We start from the raw sequence: 16,785 nt of genomic DNA on the forward strand, positions 1-16,785 counted from the left end.
GAGGGATGGTGAGAGGGAGGAGAAGTAGGGAGGGATGGGAATCATCCAGGAATAGGAAGAGGCAACCATTTGCACACCAATTGTTTTTCCTTCTCCCCGAGCCAGGCAGAGGAGAAAGACCACCTCTCTCCCTCTGTGACCAGGGTTCCTCCTCCTTCCCCTCCCTCTCTCTCCTGAGCCTCCCCTGTCCCTCCCTCTTTCCCTCATCTGTGAAAGCAGAGTGAATGGAGAGCCACATTCAGTGGGGATGAATGGGATGGGGTGGAAATGGGTAGGGGGTCACTCTGACCACCCCAGTCCTTCCAATGCCAGTGCCACATGTGCAGCATATTAACATATGAAGCCCTGTCTCTGTCTCTTTCTTACACACGCACGCACACACACACTTTGTGTCAGGCGTGACAGCATTTTAATGCTAGAAATCTCTGAGCCTATTGTTTCAAATATATTTATTGAAGGAATTACAAAAGGCTATAAGCTATTCAAGCCTCTTAAAGAAGGGATTGTGCACCAACTGCAGGGTGAACTTATGGACAGTGAGGACACAAAGGTGGCAGGGATTTAGGTGGGTAAGTTGGACTAATGCCAAATAGCTAAAAATAACTAAAAACGGAGCACACACCCAACCTATGCCTTTGGAACCAAACACAAAGATTCCTCCATTTGAATCTATGGTGGAATTGGGCCGCACTCACCCCATCCAAAAGCCATTGAACTGCAGTTAAGAAAATTGTAAAAACAAGTTATAAAATGCGAGAGGAGGGCCAAAGAAAATGTACATCGGGCCTTCGCTGCACAGGGACCTTTTTTAGACTGCCTTTCCTGTTAGACTTTCCCTCATCCAGACAGTGCGTCACACGCAGGGAGCCTGTAAGCACAGCAGATGTTAACCCTTTGCAACCTAAACAGCCACCTTTTCTGAGAAGCCTTCCACAGGGCCTGTTGACACACTTTCTGCTGGGTCCGGTATGTTTGGACTGAGCCTCTTACGAGTCCACCGTGCTCCCCTGAGGCTCTAATCTGTTTTACAGCACAGAGGATTTAATGATCACATTACAGCTTCCAGGATTGCCTGTCTACTGTTTAAAAAATTATCTGGTTAGCGGCCAAGTGGCACATGTTGGGTTGTTGAGCATTTGACAGTCATATGGTGATATCATAATAAGAATAAAGTGTCACCTCTCACCTCTGTGTGTGCGTATGTGTGTGCCTGCATGCGTGAGTGTGTGTGTGTGCGTGCATGTGTGTGTGTGCATGCAGGGAGTTATTAATCACTGCCTGAGAGCTGACATCAGGCAGCCAGTAAACGTTAATTAGGACCACCCAATGGCCAGGCCAGTGTCATTAGCTAATTGAGTTTGTTTATGTGATTGTGTTGCAGAATAAAATGGGGGGGGGGGGGCCTGGGAGGACTGTGTGAAAGGAGGGAAGGGAACAAGTTGGGAAGCCTAAGGGAGGCAGAAATGTGGGCCTGTCTCATTCAGTGCACTGTTGTGGTGACATGTCCTTCAGCTCAATCCATAGGGAGGAAGAGAAAGAGAGAATAAGAAGAGGATTGAGAAATGCAGAGGAACAGAGGACAGGAACCTCCTACTGCCACTATTGCATCTGCTACTGTCTCAGGAACCTGGGGCCTTTACCTCAGCTGGAAACTTAACTCTTCAGGCAATCTGGGAAAAGGAAGTGATTCAAAAAAAAAAAAAAAAGCTAAAAAGCACATTCCGTGTACCGTTCATTCTTTGGTTATTCTGTTTTAAATCCAAATAACAAATAAACAGTGTGGTTATTTTATTTTACTGACTTAAAAACCAAAACGGACTTAGAGAAGCCACAAAAACCAGAAAAGTATTGTTTTTCTGTTTTTAAAATTAAAACATTAATGGCAAAATATTCTTCTGTTTGTGAGATATTTGGATATTTACGGGGAAATTAGAGCGAGACCTTAAGCACGCCACATTCTGTCAGAGCGAAAATGGTCCAAATAGGATCCAAATAAACAGGTGACTGACTGTCGACTGTGAGGCTGGTGTGAGGAACAATAGATGTTAGAATTTCTACGATTTGACACTTTTGCAAAAACAATTACACACTTTTTTTGAGGGCAGTAAAAATGTTGATTTTGCATGACTTAATATTGTGAGCCACGAACGGCAGCCGTCAATACACACAAAAGTTGATCACAAGAAACGAGGAGCACCAGTATATTCATTACACCATATCCTTTAATCACATATCATGTGTGTGCTTTTCATAACATCCATTTTTGTTTTGATTTATTTATGTTTTAATAATGTTTCAATTCACCAGTTCATCAGTAATGTGACTTATGCGTTGCTTTTTTTTTGTCCGGGAGTAAAAGTCCGCCCCCGTCTGTGGGTCCCCCTGTGTGGTGAGCATAAAACATGAAGCTCTCGTCTTAGTTTCAGTTAAATATACAAATATCACACAAACAGAGCAAGATTTAATTTTGAAATGGTTTTTGATTTTTCTGTAATTCTGTTCTGGTTTTAAGTCAGTAAAACAAAATAACCACTCTATTTGTTTTTCTGATTTGGTTTTAAAATGGAATAACCAAAGAATAAAGGGTACAGGGATGCAGCATGCATTCCCTTTTTCTAATCCAAATCTTCTTGGATACATTGTGTTAGTAATCAAATACACTCAAACAGGCACACCCCGGGTACAGCTTACGCACATGCACATTACCAAGCACACGCACCCTCTGGTTCTTCCCTTGTGTGTTTTCACGCACCAATCGTGGGTGTTTAGAGTGATGCCGTGTTGAGAGTGCAGCCAACCGACATCACTGCCTGGTCTCAGATGGTTTGGTGTGGCTGGCTGTGGTTATGCCTGTTGAGTCCGCCTGACCACCACATGATGAATCACATCCACACACACACACACACAAACGTTCGCACGCATCCACACAGAGCCACACATACGGTGGGAGAAACAACTGTCCTTTTCCCTTGCTGTGCATAGAGATTAATTTCAACAAGGCAAGTCAGAGCTCTCAACAGCAAAACAGCGAGCAGGAAAAGCAGAAAATCCACCAAGGAGCAAAGGGGAGGAGAGAAGAGGCAGAGCGGCAACTCTCTGCTGTCAGGGTCTCTACTCTTCTCTCACTGTGATTTGTGCCCTCGGCCAGGTCCGATTCATGTCCCACAGATAGCTCGGCTCATGCCCCAGTAGGCTTGTTAGAGCAGTTGAATGAATGCCTACATGTAAGGATTCGGCCCAAAACAACAAAAACGTAAATCTGAGAGAGCAGACGACTCAGTTTGTGTTGTAACTTTTTCTTTATAGTTAGCACAGCTCTATGAGTTCACTGTTGTCTGCGAGGAACGTATTTCCAATATCAATTATAGTTTGCAATGTGAAAATAGCAATAGCATTCACAGAAACCCATTCCAGCTAAGCATAAAAAAAGGCTTTGTCCCACTTTCACAGGACTAGCGTCATCAAACAAAAAAAATAACTCCCTAAAAAGTCAATGATTCAGTTGTTTTTCTCTTTCAACAATTTACTTATTCTTGACCATTCCTGAGCTCAAACAAATATTCACACTGAGATGTTAAAACATGTTCGATTAAAAGGAGTCTTACTAAGTTAAGTCAGTCTCTTGGTGTAATTATTATTATTATTATTATTATTATTATTATTATTATTATTATAGATTGTAATGGGAAACCTGGAGCAAACCCATAATTATTGGAAAAAATGGTATCGGGGAATAGAAAATGTCTGGATTTCCTCCCGCATATAACACTTTTGGACAAGGGCACTTTAAATAACCATAACTCCACTAATATTTGACCTAAAGGGAAATATCTAACAGTTTATGTAATCTAAAATGTTGCTCTTTCAATCAATCAAACTGAGGGTAAATAACTGTATTTTAATGAAAACCATCAGCAGGACGACTCTCTCAGATAATAAAACCTTTATGGAGGTTTTGACAGGGATTTGACAGTTAAGGAGTTACGGGAGGAGGAGCTTCTACAGAAGAGAGTTAAGGAAGGATGAGTTTGATTTCTGTATGAATAAAACTCATTCTGCTTTTTTCTAGATAGTCTTTGTGTAATTTGTACGATGTGGTCATATTTTTAGAACAGAGTATCCTGTGTGTTTAAACTGTGTGTGATTCGTCTTTCTGTGAGTAAGTTTGCACACATACACGCTACAATGAAACAAATTCAGTTCAACAAAAAACTATGAAATGACCCTCCGAGGTTTTTGTCCATCAAATGGTTGACACCCAACACTTTTGAGTTTACACAGGCAACACCCAGAATAAAGCACAGAAAGCCAGCACTGCTAACTGTCAAAGGACCATCGCATGGATATTATGCATAATAAAGAAGTTTGGCTCGAGTCAGCTCTGATTTCAGATTTTATTTTCAAGTTTTTGGTTATCAAGAAAAATAGTTTAGTTACAAATCAAATCTCAAACCTTAAAGAAGATAGCTACTTACTTACATACTATATTGTACACTTCTATTATGAGGTATGTTTAATTAAATGCCAAGCACTTTTTCGGTCAGGCCAAGTGTCCTCTTTTTAGAAATCAATTATGGTCACCGATTTAACTGCTCTGGGATTTTTTTTCCCATAGAAAGTCAGCTTCGTTTGGCCCTATATGAAGTCACACCCAAAGTCTAAACATTAAACTATAACATCAACCCATGTGCAGTCATGAAGCAGTGAAGAGGCATATGTCTATGTGGATGTTTGAAGAAACTCATTGGAATAACAAGGTTTTACCTTGTTTAGTCTACTGCTTTTTGCTGCTGAAAATATTTCATTGCAATTTGAGGTATAGTCCATGTAAACTTGTATTAATGGTATTGTAAGTTACTGGGTTTTGCTGTCAGTTTGCAGCGATACAGAACACAAACTGAGCTAAATCAAGATGATAAAGTGATCACCTGTTCTCTGTCCTTTAGGCCAAGTCAGGCACTGTTCCTGTGTGAAAGCAGTCGTACAAAGAGCTACAGCTTGCTGTGTTCACCGTGTGGTACTGTCTAACTGGTAATAGATCACCAGGGATTCTGCATAGCCAATCACCTGTGAGCTGACACTCCTGTGTGGTGAACACCACTCTCCCAGTGAAGAAGGTGATCAGTGGAGTGGAGGGGAAAACAAAAACAGAAGGAAACAATAAGAATAGCACCCATCGGAGAGGTGGATGGTGGATCCCTGTTACCATGGCACCATGGCATGGGTAAAGAGCACCGAGCTGTGAGCTAACCTGTTTTCTCCCCAACTCCTCCCTCTTCCTCCCCTCTTTACATGCACCAGAGGAGTGGTGGAGCACTCTGTGGAGTACATCCATAAGAGATGCTCCTCAACTTGGTAGGGGAGGAAAGACACCTCCAGCTGGATGCTGGGTTTCAGGGAATGAGCTCTAAAATTAGTCCCAGCATGGGGAGCATGAGCCAGGGAATCAAGGTGGAGGTGGTAGGGAGGGGGTGGGGGGGTGGAAGAGTTGAGGAGCGAATCAGGGTAGGAGAAGGAATGCCAGCATGCAGAGAGGGGCGGAGAAGGTGGTGACAGGACACATCTACCAAAACACTCTCTGCAGTCAGTAGGCTGTAGCAATTCAAATATCTGATGTAGCAATTTATAAATGTACAGACACAGACTTCTCCACACACAATACTATACATTGTCGTAACCCTGGATCTAAGATATCCACACTGAAATTAATGTATCGAGCAAATCGTTGAATGATTTGCTCATTGTGAGATTACTGTACGGTGAAACCAGGGCTTAAGTTCCGTGAATGGTCCTGTGTCAGTGGGCATCTGTGTCCCCATGTTCCACTTAGTCCCCTGCCGAGGAGCCCAACCTGCTGCAGAGCCAAGACCAGATGGGTAGAGTCCGATTATAGAGCTGTCTGACCTCCTGCACAGGCAGCTAGCAGTGCTGCGTGCCCAGGGCCAGCACAGAAAGAGTGTTTGTTGTTGGTATTAGGCGCTAAACGGCTTAACCGTTAGCAGACGTGCTTCAAGAGGGTCGAGCACACAGTTTTGACTTGCTGCCAGAGTCTGGGAACCGAGGCGATTCAGGGGCACTTCACAGGCTAACAAGAAGAAAAGAATAGGAGAGTGACAATCAGAGAGAGTAGGGGATGATGATTTATAAATAAGTTGCAACGACAACCATAACTTTAAGGTTGGTTTTTAACAAAAATCTATTTTTCATTATAATTACACTACTTGATTGTATCTAGATGTTGTCATTTGTTGTGTACTTGTCTGCAATATCAATTTTACTTTGTGAAGGTAAACTAAACAGTGTTGATATACAATACAATACATACTATTGCGTACTTGCAACATATCGGTATCGTGAAACTATTCCAGGTCTTATTCCAGTCAAAACCATCTGTTGAATTAACAAGATTCTGCAATACCAACTTTACTTTGTGCAGTAATACATACAGTACTCAACACTGTTGTTGATGTACTGCTGCTAATACGTTATGCTGGCCTTGTCTGACCCAGCTGCCGTCAACTCAATGACTTCCTTTGCTTCCTGTCTAGGTTTGATCTCTCTACAGAGACTGTTTGCCTGCTACAAAGAGTAGCAAGCACTCGTCAACCTAAGCTACTTAATCACTCATGTGTTGTAATGTGGTTTTTAATGTTTAATAATCCAAAGGTTGTAGAAAAAGTGTGCACACATTGTGTAAACATGAAACCATTGACGCGTGTTGTTTCTGTGGATTTTGTGACAATGATGTCTGTGTACAAATCACGGTAAACATCAATACACAAGACAAAAAGTAAACTGCACTCAGATTAAGTTGAAGTACCGCTAACAGATTGTGTCAACTGTGATTGCAGCCAGAGATGCAAAGGGCTACAGTAATCCCCTCTAGCCTGTCGATTCCCCTAATCTGCTGCTTTTGTTGTTGCTGGAGCCCAGAGGAGGGCGTGACAGGGTCAGGGGTGAAAGTTAAGAACTTAGATGGATGGAGGATGGGGGGCAGATGAGGTTTCACGCCCTGAGAAACAGTGCCTTTGGGCACTTCCTTTGCATTTCTCCACTCCCCCAACAGAAAAGAGATAAGAGCAAATGAGGAGGATCCATTTAGAAACACAAACAAGTTTATGGGTCACAAGGTTTTAGGGTCAATGGAGGAACATTCCCATTGTACCAGTATTAGTAGATCATAAAGTAATGCCCCATTAGTTGCTGCTACCTTAATAATGAACTGCAAGTAGCAGGTGATTCACAGCTCATAACTTGATTTTGATCATTTTATGGACCAAAGCTGGTGTTTACCCGAGGAGACCTGGTGTTCCAGGTTATGGCCCCCAGACTCTGGAATAACCTGCACCAGTCTCTCAGGGAGCTCAAGTGTGTGGACACTTTTAAGAAACTGTTGAAGACTTTTCTTTTCAGAAAAGCTTTTAGTTAACTGGATTTTAAATGTGTTATCCTTCTATGATGTTGCTCTTATGATGTATATGCACCTATGTTTTATTATTCTATTATGATGCTGCACTTGTATTTTCACCACAGCTCTGTACCACACTTTGTGATTTTATCTGCAAAAAGCACTTTATAAATACATTATACTTATACTTATACTTACCCTTGTATTGTAAATGCCTTGGGAATATTTCACACCGGTATAGTCCCAGACTCGGACCAAATAGGCGAAGAAAATTTGATAAATGTATTACCTTGATTTGGCACATTCTTTGATACACTCCAAACAGCCTCTGATGCAGTTGCATGAGTTGGTCACGTAGTGCACCGAGACTTCTCTGGGCAGACAAAAATAAATGAGAAGGAAAAGTTTTTATCTATTGGTCAAAGCGAGAGCTTAAGAGTTTGCAGAAAATGTTGCCTTCTTTGCCTGTTGTTTTACAACATTTGTGTTCATTCAGTGAACCCAAACATTCAGTGTTTGTGTCAGCGCCGAAAGAGTTTGTCTTCACAGCGAACCTAAATTGCGCTAGACTTAGACTGAAAACACTCTGAGTCTGGCCCAAAAAATTGCTCTAGAATTCACCTGCCTGATCCACTCTAGACTTTGTTAGCATGTTCACACTGCACAAACGAGACAGACTATTAAGGCAAACAAATCCTGAAGAATTTGAACAGTTTCTGGATTCTTTGGTGGGAATGTACCTTTAGTCTCTGCTGCCTAGCAATGAAAGGACGTCGCCAAAAAGTGAATTACACCAGAAATAAAGAACAAGGTATATGTATTTAGTCATTGATTCCCATCTGTATAGAGTTGTTTCATCACGTCTTTGACGCCCGCTTAGCATCAGGGTGTTTTCAATTGGTGGCCAGCAGGCTAAGTAGCTCAGTTTTAACTAGCCTTGACAGAACGTAAGTCTACCACAAGGCTAAAACACAGAGACGAACAAGTTGGAATTCCACCAGTGGTACTCAAACCCACAATCTGTGCCCAAAGAGGTAGTGGCACCTACTATTACATAAACATGCAGCAGCAGTCTGGTTAGTCGCAACATCTTTTAAATTGGTCATCACACACACCAATTGCTGCAGAGCTGCCACACAGGTCTAAGCATGTGGAGCAAGTTGAAGTTCCATCTTTTGCACAAGGGCACTTCAGCACAGAGAAAGTGGCAGCTGGGAATTTTAACAACCAACCCATGCAACAATATGGTGATGACATTCTGATCTCAGCAGCACATGTATAACTGTTTGTATTGAAAAAAACAGAGTGCACAAAAAGAATTACACAGTCTTGCCCGAGCACAGGTGGTTAACAAAAACGAAGAGCGTATTGTATCCAAGCCTTTGCTAAGCAGTGCCGATATGGTGTCATTGAAAATGTGTTTATTCTTCAGTCACAGCTTTACAGCATCAAAATCATGGGTTCAATGACACTGTCCAAAAGCATTCATATTATTGTCAATAACATTTCAAAATAGGGATTCAGAGTAGAGATTACGGGAGAGCAAACGTGCTGAAACATATACATTTGCAGCAATCGGCTGATGTGAAACTGAATCAAATGAGGAAACTGTGTAGGACACATTCACATTCGCTCTATTGAGCTGACTTTGATAGTACGAGGGTTCGATTCACTTCATTTAGGTTGTTTCGTTTGCTTTGTTCCAATTCAGAGGCTAAATGGATATGTTTGTTGGATAATTCTTATGGGTTGTTCACAAGACAAACAACCTATAGCGGTACAAAGTAGAAAGCTGTTCTTTCATTGGTCAGACAAAACACAAGGAAATAATGTCTTTCTCCATCTAATGAGAAGACGACTTGCTGCCTCAAGTAATCACTGACAAAGATGCAACACTACAGACGGTGCATCAGGTAAGCTCATCTGGAAGCTACTAATATGCCCAGATTTTGATGAGGCATCTGACCTCCTTCTTCTGCTGTTTTTTTATTTTGTTTTGTTTTGTTTTGGTTGACAGCTGGCAGGCGGGTGCATTACTGTGCCCCTTTATATACTCTGGTATGAGTCAGTTGCTCTGTCGATTATTTTCTCACTGCAAACTTCGAGGAGATCTCTGGCCTCTTGTTGTTTTTCATGTAACCGAGAGCAATTGCTGGGTTCTCATATGTTGAAGCGAATCGATCGTTGGAACAACCGGACAGGTGTAAATACGCCCTTCAGCCCAGAACATACTTGGGCAGAACGTAGCTGGAGGAAACTACTAGCAACAGTGCACTCCAGGTGTCCTCGAAAGTGAAAGCTCTGATGAGTGCAGACATTCCGCACGGAGTCCGCTCCGCCTACGATCTGCCCATGATCTACCGAAGTATGTAAGACTTTGGGTTGCTCCAAGTTCCAGAGGAAGGTTTTGTCCCGGTAGGAATCAAACTGTTAGAGAGTCGCTTTGCATTCTCTTGTCTGCAACACTGTCTGGTCTGCCGGTGCTTATCTCCGACTCTGAGCCAAATCATAGCGTTAAAATGGTCAGGCTTTTTTTTGCCTTAGAGTCACATCTGAGACTATAATAGTCAGGATGCTGCCTATAGCACTTTCCTTATATCCTCAATGCAAATGTGCTGTTTGTAGACATTTTATTTTTATTTTATTGTTAAACATTATTGAAACATTTTTGCTCATTTTCCACAAAAGAAATTGAATGATTTACTCACTTACTTGTTGAGTAAACCTGTTTCAAACCAGTTTTAAAAAACCATAGAGATGTTAGAGGATAAAGTCCATGAATGGTTGAACAGTTGTACCAGGTGGAAATATCTCCTGAATGTAGACTAACTGGAAAAGTTTACATAAAAACAGACGGAGAGAATGACGCATTGGCATACACACCTTCACGGATTTGTTTTGTTTTCTGTAGTTTTTTGTTTGTTTTGCCCAGCACCATTTTTGCAGAGGTGTGAAGGTCCCTCCCTCTAGCTAAATACCTGTGGGATTATTACAGCACTCCCTGAAACATGCTGGGCCAAAAGAACCTACCCACAGCCCAGTAAAAAACAACATCCGAGAAGGGGTGCTGTAGAAATCCCCAGCCTTTATGTGAGAGGCGACTGGAGGAGATGAGGTTGCACCAGCATGTCTTCTCCACTGTGACCCGGGGGGTGATAGGTTGAGAACAGTGGCTCACATTGTTTGGCTGTACTGCCCTCCCTCCCCACACACTCCTCCACCCTGCCTCCTCTTCACCTCCCACCCCACCCAGCTGAAGATCGAGTTAACTCTTGCCTGCGGTCATTCCACCACACACGAACTCAATCCTGCGCCACACTGTGCGTCTCTGCTGGGCCAGCTGGCGAGAGGGTAAAGCTAGAGCCTCTTTTCTTATATGATTCATGACCAGCAGAGACGTGCTGAGGAGAAGCCAGGCCTGCTGCACTACTGCAGGCTGATATCAATCAACCAGCACGCTGATAATCTAAGCTTTGAGCTTTTGTGCTCAACTGAGATCTTATTTTTAAAAGTCCTCCTTGGGAATAATTATCAAATTCTGTGTCAGAACTTCGGAGTTCACACCAGTGATAATGTACGCCCCGTACAAATTTACACACGGCTGTGTGTTATGTTGGCACAGGCAGGAAAAGGCTTTTGTCTTGTTCCTTAAGCTAAGGGGCAGAGCAGGGATGAAAGGCCGGCCTGCACCTCATAAATCACAGGAGAGGATAGAGAGTAACAGCTCAAATTAAGATAAAACCTCCTTAATTATCAACTAAACAGCCTTGTGTCCCCTGCCTTCTCTGGCTATCTGTCACCCAGCAAGCAGGTTCAGCCACAACGTGACGGATTTTGCTCTTCGTGACACGTAATGAAACATTTTTTCCACCTGATTTTTTTTCTCTGTTTGACACAAATCTTTATGTTTTTCAAACAAGCATTCAAAACTTTACCACAGAATCACAATACAATCCAACACAGGGCAATTCATCAAATTAAGGTCTAATGTATCACGTCTTTGCATTTGTTACCGCACACAAAAAACGCACCCACACACGCACGAGCACACACTCTCCTCCCCCTTTTGTCTCTTTGCCTATTCACCGCGACAATTATCATTACCCTAATGACTTCTCAATGGCTCTTAGTTCTCTGCCCCTTCAAAGGCTACCTCAACCCAGCCCATCTCTATCCTCTCGATTAGCAACCGGGTGAGATGTCCTGACTTTTACTGACACACACAGAGACACACGCACCCATTCTCTCACAGGAACGCACATAAGATAGCCCTTTTACTTGTTCTAGAGTTGCATTATACGGCATTAGAGAAGGAGGTTTTGTGTGTGTGTGTGCGTGCGTGTATGTGTGTGTGTAGGAGAAGAAAAAGACTGAGTTTGTAGAGAAAAAACGACCATGAGAGCTCCATTTTGGCATTGGTGTTGTTTGAATGCTCTTTTTTTCCTCTCTGGCTCTGCCACTTTTTTCTCCTTGAGGCTGTGTATTGATTTTATATTAGGCCTGAGCTACCATCTGGCTGCTTTTCATTCCTCTGTTTTTATAAAGCAAGGAGAACCCTGAGTGAGGAAAAGACAGAGACAGCAGAGTAACTCATTGAACTTCCATTAAGACAGTGAGACAGAGGATGTCATGCCCACGTGCATGCACGTACTGTATGTGTCAGTATTCCTGGCAACATGTTTGTTTTTAGGTGTTAGGGGCTGTGTTTATGTGCTATTCAATCCTTGTACCAGTGTTATTTTGAGAGAAAAATCAGATTTATTTTTATTCATAGTCTTTTGAACTTAGTTTTAGTCAAACTTTGGTCATCAGGACTATTTTAGTCATAATCTAGTAGTTATAGTCGACTAAATGACATTAAGATTTCAGTCGACTAAATCAGTAACAAATATATTTGACTAAAATATACAGCAAAATAGTTTCAATTCATCAAGCTGATATCGGATGGTATTAAAGTAACAGACAGATTTGATGTTAATCAATGCATAAGTCCACATGATTTCATGAGTTCTGATTGGATTTCGTCCCATGTGACAAAATTCTGTTTCGTTTTTATTAGTTCACAAAAAAATATTGATATATTTTGATGTATTTTTCGTTCACACATATTTTTTAATAGTCATTGTCACTTGGTTGACGAAAACTGTGATAATAAACACTGGACTCTAGTGCAGTGTTGTTTTGTTGTGCACTGCAACTCAGCAGCAACGATTGTACCATTGTCAGAGGTTTCTTGGACCCTGCAGCCTCTTTTGGTAGTGTTTGATCGTGCTGCCTCAAGCCTCTTATGGAACATTTGTTTTTGTATTGCAATATAGCCACAGAGCGTACTACAGTGTTTGTGTCATTTTAATAGGACTTTACTGCTCTTGAGTCTCGAAAGCGGATGTAACTGAGGTGACAAGGACTATCCTCTAATGGAAAGTGTCCAAGTAATTTGTTTTTATACCACAACTAAGTTTGTCGTGTAAAGCCATGTCAGTACCAAGTAGTAGAAATATAGTAAATATAGTAAAGTAACCACTGACATGACTTGTCATACTTTTCTTTTTTCTTTGATTGATTTGTTTTATCTGTGTAGGATTGTCAGATGACAAAAATTTGCAGCCTGCAGCAGTATTGATCTCAATCCAAAAAGAAAATAAGAGGCGTGTATAGTTGTCCATAAGTGGTCACATATGTATCATCATCAACTTTTCATAGGCTATGGTTACATGATGTTTTTTAATTCGTAATTATTTATTCCAAATTAAATCATTCGGAATTAAAGTGTTCTGCTTTGCGTTTACATGGAAATGGTAATTCCCGAACGAGGTTTACATGGAAAAAAGGTTTATTCGGCTTTAGATGATTCCGCTTTAGGTCTGGGGGTTGGGAAAGCTCTGATTGGACAGGGGGAGAACGTGACGCATCACGTCTATCAGGAAAAACACACAAAAAACCTTTAATTGTTGCCTATAACACAGAACACCACACGAGAACTGTTTTCACCTGTAGTTTTGAAGCTGCAGCTCGACAATAGCACACGATTTCAGTTTGGACCGCGGAGCGGAAGAGAGATAGGAACTAATCACCGGTAAAAAGCTCAGTAAAACAATCACCAGGAATAAATATTTGCTCCCTGGTAAAGATTGTAGCTCTAACAACTAGTAAAATGATAAACCGGTGATATTACAGCTTGTACATGCAGTACAGGGACACATTTACTTCGCCTCCGGGTCCTAGTGCCAGCCATCCGGTGAAGCCTGTTCCGTTTACAGTGTTTACAGAGGTCTGTGAAAATCTGCATGTTTATGCCTCTGTCCATCCACTCTTTTCATTATATCCATGTCTTTTAAGGCTCTTAATAAATAGTCTAGGCTGCAGTCCGGGCCGCCGCCATCTTGGATTATGTCGTCACCCGAGCGTCATCTCCGCAAGTCGCGCAAGCGCAGAACAACAAGAATTAACTTAAAGCGGAATTAGGCAAGTGGTGTTTACAAGAAAGAGGAATTATGTAATTCAGAATTAAAAACGGAATAAACCAGCCACCAAATTCGGAATTAACTTTAATTCGGAATTAAATTAGCATTAGGAATTATGTGTTTACAAGGTCAGGTTAAAGAGGAATTAACTTTTATTCCACTTTAAAGAGGAATTAAAGCTCCCATGTAAACATGGCCATTGCAAAGATTTTGGCGGAAGTTTTAAAAGTCATGGCCACAGACAGAACGTGAGGATTTCAATGACGTGCGGCTGCTGATGCTGAGAAAGTTGTCAGCGTGTATACGATTGTGTAGTACTGAGAACCAGGACTGCTCTGTGATTAATGGTAGGGGACGCGCCCCACTAATTGTGGTTCCTGACACAGGCACACGTCCCCAAACAAAGCCGAACAGGGCTGGAGCAGGGTGCCATGCTCAATCACCTTCTAGCGGAAAGCTTGTGAGCTGCTCGCGGGGCTCAGATCAAGGAGAGGTCACAGGATATCTGGGGATGACATTAGAGGACAGCTCAGAGGGGAATTTCAGATCAAATCTTCTGTGGGATGGAAAGGAATGTTCCATGTATGATATATGGCTGATTCTAGGTCTACAAGAAGAAAACTACAAGTGTAAAAGCAAGATACGTAAAATAAATTGAGCATGTAGGAGAGAGATTTAGTAGCTCTTACTCCACCTCGCTAAATTATCCTCATTAGATGCAATAGAAGTCTGTGCACTTCACCCCTTACAATGATATAGGGTTACAACTATTGTTCTCAATTAGCAGTGAATGTCCATTAACTGTTTACACCGTACTCTCCGCATATTAGATGTTTCTATATAAGGAGGCTTTTTGCTGAAATGACCAACTTTAAAATTGGGAGAAAAAGGCCCCAAAATGCAAATATTAGTCTGTGCTTATTATGCCTCTCTTCCACCTGCTTCTTTTGAGAGTGAGGACAGATGGAAGTCATGAATTGGCTCAAGCGAGGGTCTACATTCAGCTCTATTAAGAAATCCCTTTATGGAGGGAGGGGGTAGCTCTTATATTGTTTTTGAGCAATGTGGGTATCTCAATGGGACAGTTTTCAACTTCATTAATATTAATTTCACTTGGTCAGTTGGAGGACAGCATCGTTGGACACCTTCGTACTGACCTGGCCTGTTTAAAATAGTTTTTTTCCAGGGTGTGTGCTAGCTTGTGTAGGTCTGTGCAATTTCTTAGTTGTACCTTGATTTTTCACTGCTCTGTTGTCCTGGGTTGAAGTCATTCAGACAGAGCCCCCCTTGGTCCCTTTTTGGCCCCCTAGGGCCCCAAACCCCTGCGAGCTTCTCACAAAAAGTCCACAATGCTATTTAAACAATAGGCCAAGGGACAAAGAGCACATTTACACAAGTGGAGCTTTCTTTGAAAGCAAAAAGGCACTGTTTGGAAGATTTCCAAACCTTTCTCCCCCCACCACTGAAAATATTAGATCCCTCTTTGCTCCTTTTGCACCCCACCTCTCAATTCTACAGCTTTAAAAAAAAAAAGTTCACCATTCCAGTGATGGAGACGTGGGAGCCAAATATACTACACCCAACCCAATCCCACCCGCCAGTCCACAAGCACCCCCAATTTAGCCAAACCCCCTCTTTACAGGACAAAAGCCCTTTAGAGGCTGAGGGTATGTGAAGGCTCTGGTGGATACCATAGTGGCTTAAAGACCATGGAGGCCTCTAAGAGACACTTCTTTTACTCCCAGTCTACCTCAATTCCTCTTCCCTTCTCTCTCTCTTTCTTATACTCCTTCTTTCTCTGTCTCTCTCTCAGGCCGTGAAAGGTTCAGCAAGGGGTAGAAAAGTTTTAGAAAAGGGGGGGGCAGCTGGGAAGGGGTAGGCGAGGGTGTGGAGGGTGCTCTTATGTCAACATTGTGGTATTTTCCCAAAGATGCATATCGCCTCTATACAAATAGGAGATGTATTTATAGGAGAACACAGAAAGCTGCGTGAGTGGAGAGTGTTTGGCCGAGTTTTCTGGCCACAGCCCCCACGGCACCATGGATGGTCCTCATGGCTGGAGAAATTGTTATTCTTTAGATGCACGTTGGCTGGGAAACACAGAAGTTCTCAGGCGACCACACAGTATTTGCTGTCCCAATAAGGCTGCTATGCGGAGGAGCCTATTGAAGGAAAAGGTCCAGCATCATACATCTTGACTGGAGCCAATATCCCAAGACCTCTTTGTCGCTGTGTCCCACATGGCATGTGGTCAGCTGGTAGCTATGTTCCAGAATACAAGGTACTTCCACTCCCAGCTAATTCAATGGATACAGACTAAATAATGCAAGTCAAGGTAAAAAGAAGAAGAAGAAAAAAAGTTTCCAGGGAAATCCATTTTTTCACTTGCGTGTCTGGACTGGAGAAGGCAAATATACCTCTAGAGTGTGTCACCACTGGAGGATTGATGCACAGCCACACAACAAGTTAGCACCTACATCCAATCATATAGGACACAATGATTAGCTCCAGGTTGAGTGAATGATAATTAAGCTATTAAGCCTATTTTTGATCCTTGTGCGGACATCTAATACGACCAGTTAAACCAGTGTTATCACTGACTGAGAATGTTCTTTTGTGCGCTATGTTCTGGAAGCAATCGAAAGGTAACATTGTAATCACAGTGGGTCAACGCAACAAATTCATGTCTTTCTGGCAAGCATTACACTATTAAAGTTTCTTTGGGATATTTTCTCAAATACAGATGTGTGTATTGTGCATCAATCCAGATATCCATAAAAGGATCCAGACTGTTTGTACAGCGTATGTGTAACAGGTTCCCTTCCACTGTGTGCACAGAACTCAGCATTTGTCCCCATGTTGTCTCCTGCTTCCTCCTTCATACGCTCCTTCCAAACAGGCACTCCCCAGTGA

Source organism: Gouania willdenowi, chromosome 9 (assembly GCF_900634775.1).
Source record: "Gouania willdenowi chromosome 9, fGouWil2.1, whole genome shotgun sequence".
NCBI classification, from domain to species: domain Eukaryota; kingdom Metazoa; phylum Chordata; class Actinopteri; order Blenniiformes; family Gobiesocidae; genus Gouania; species Gouania willdenowi.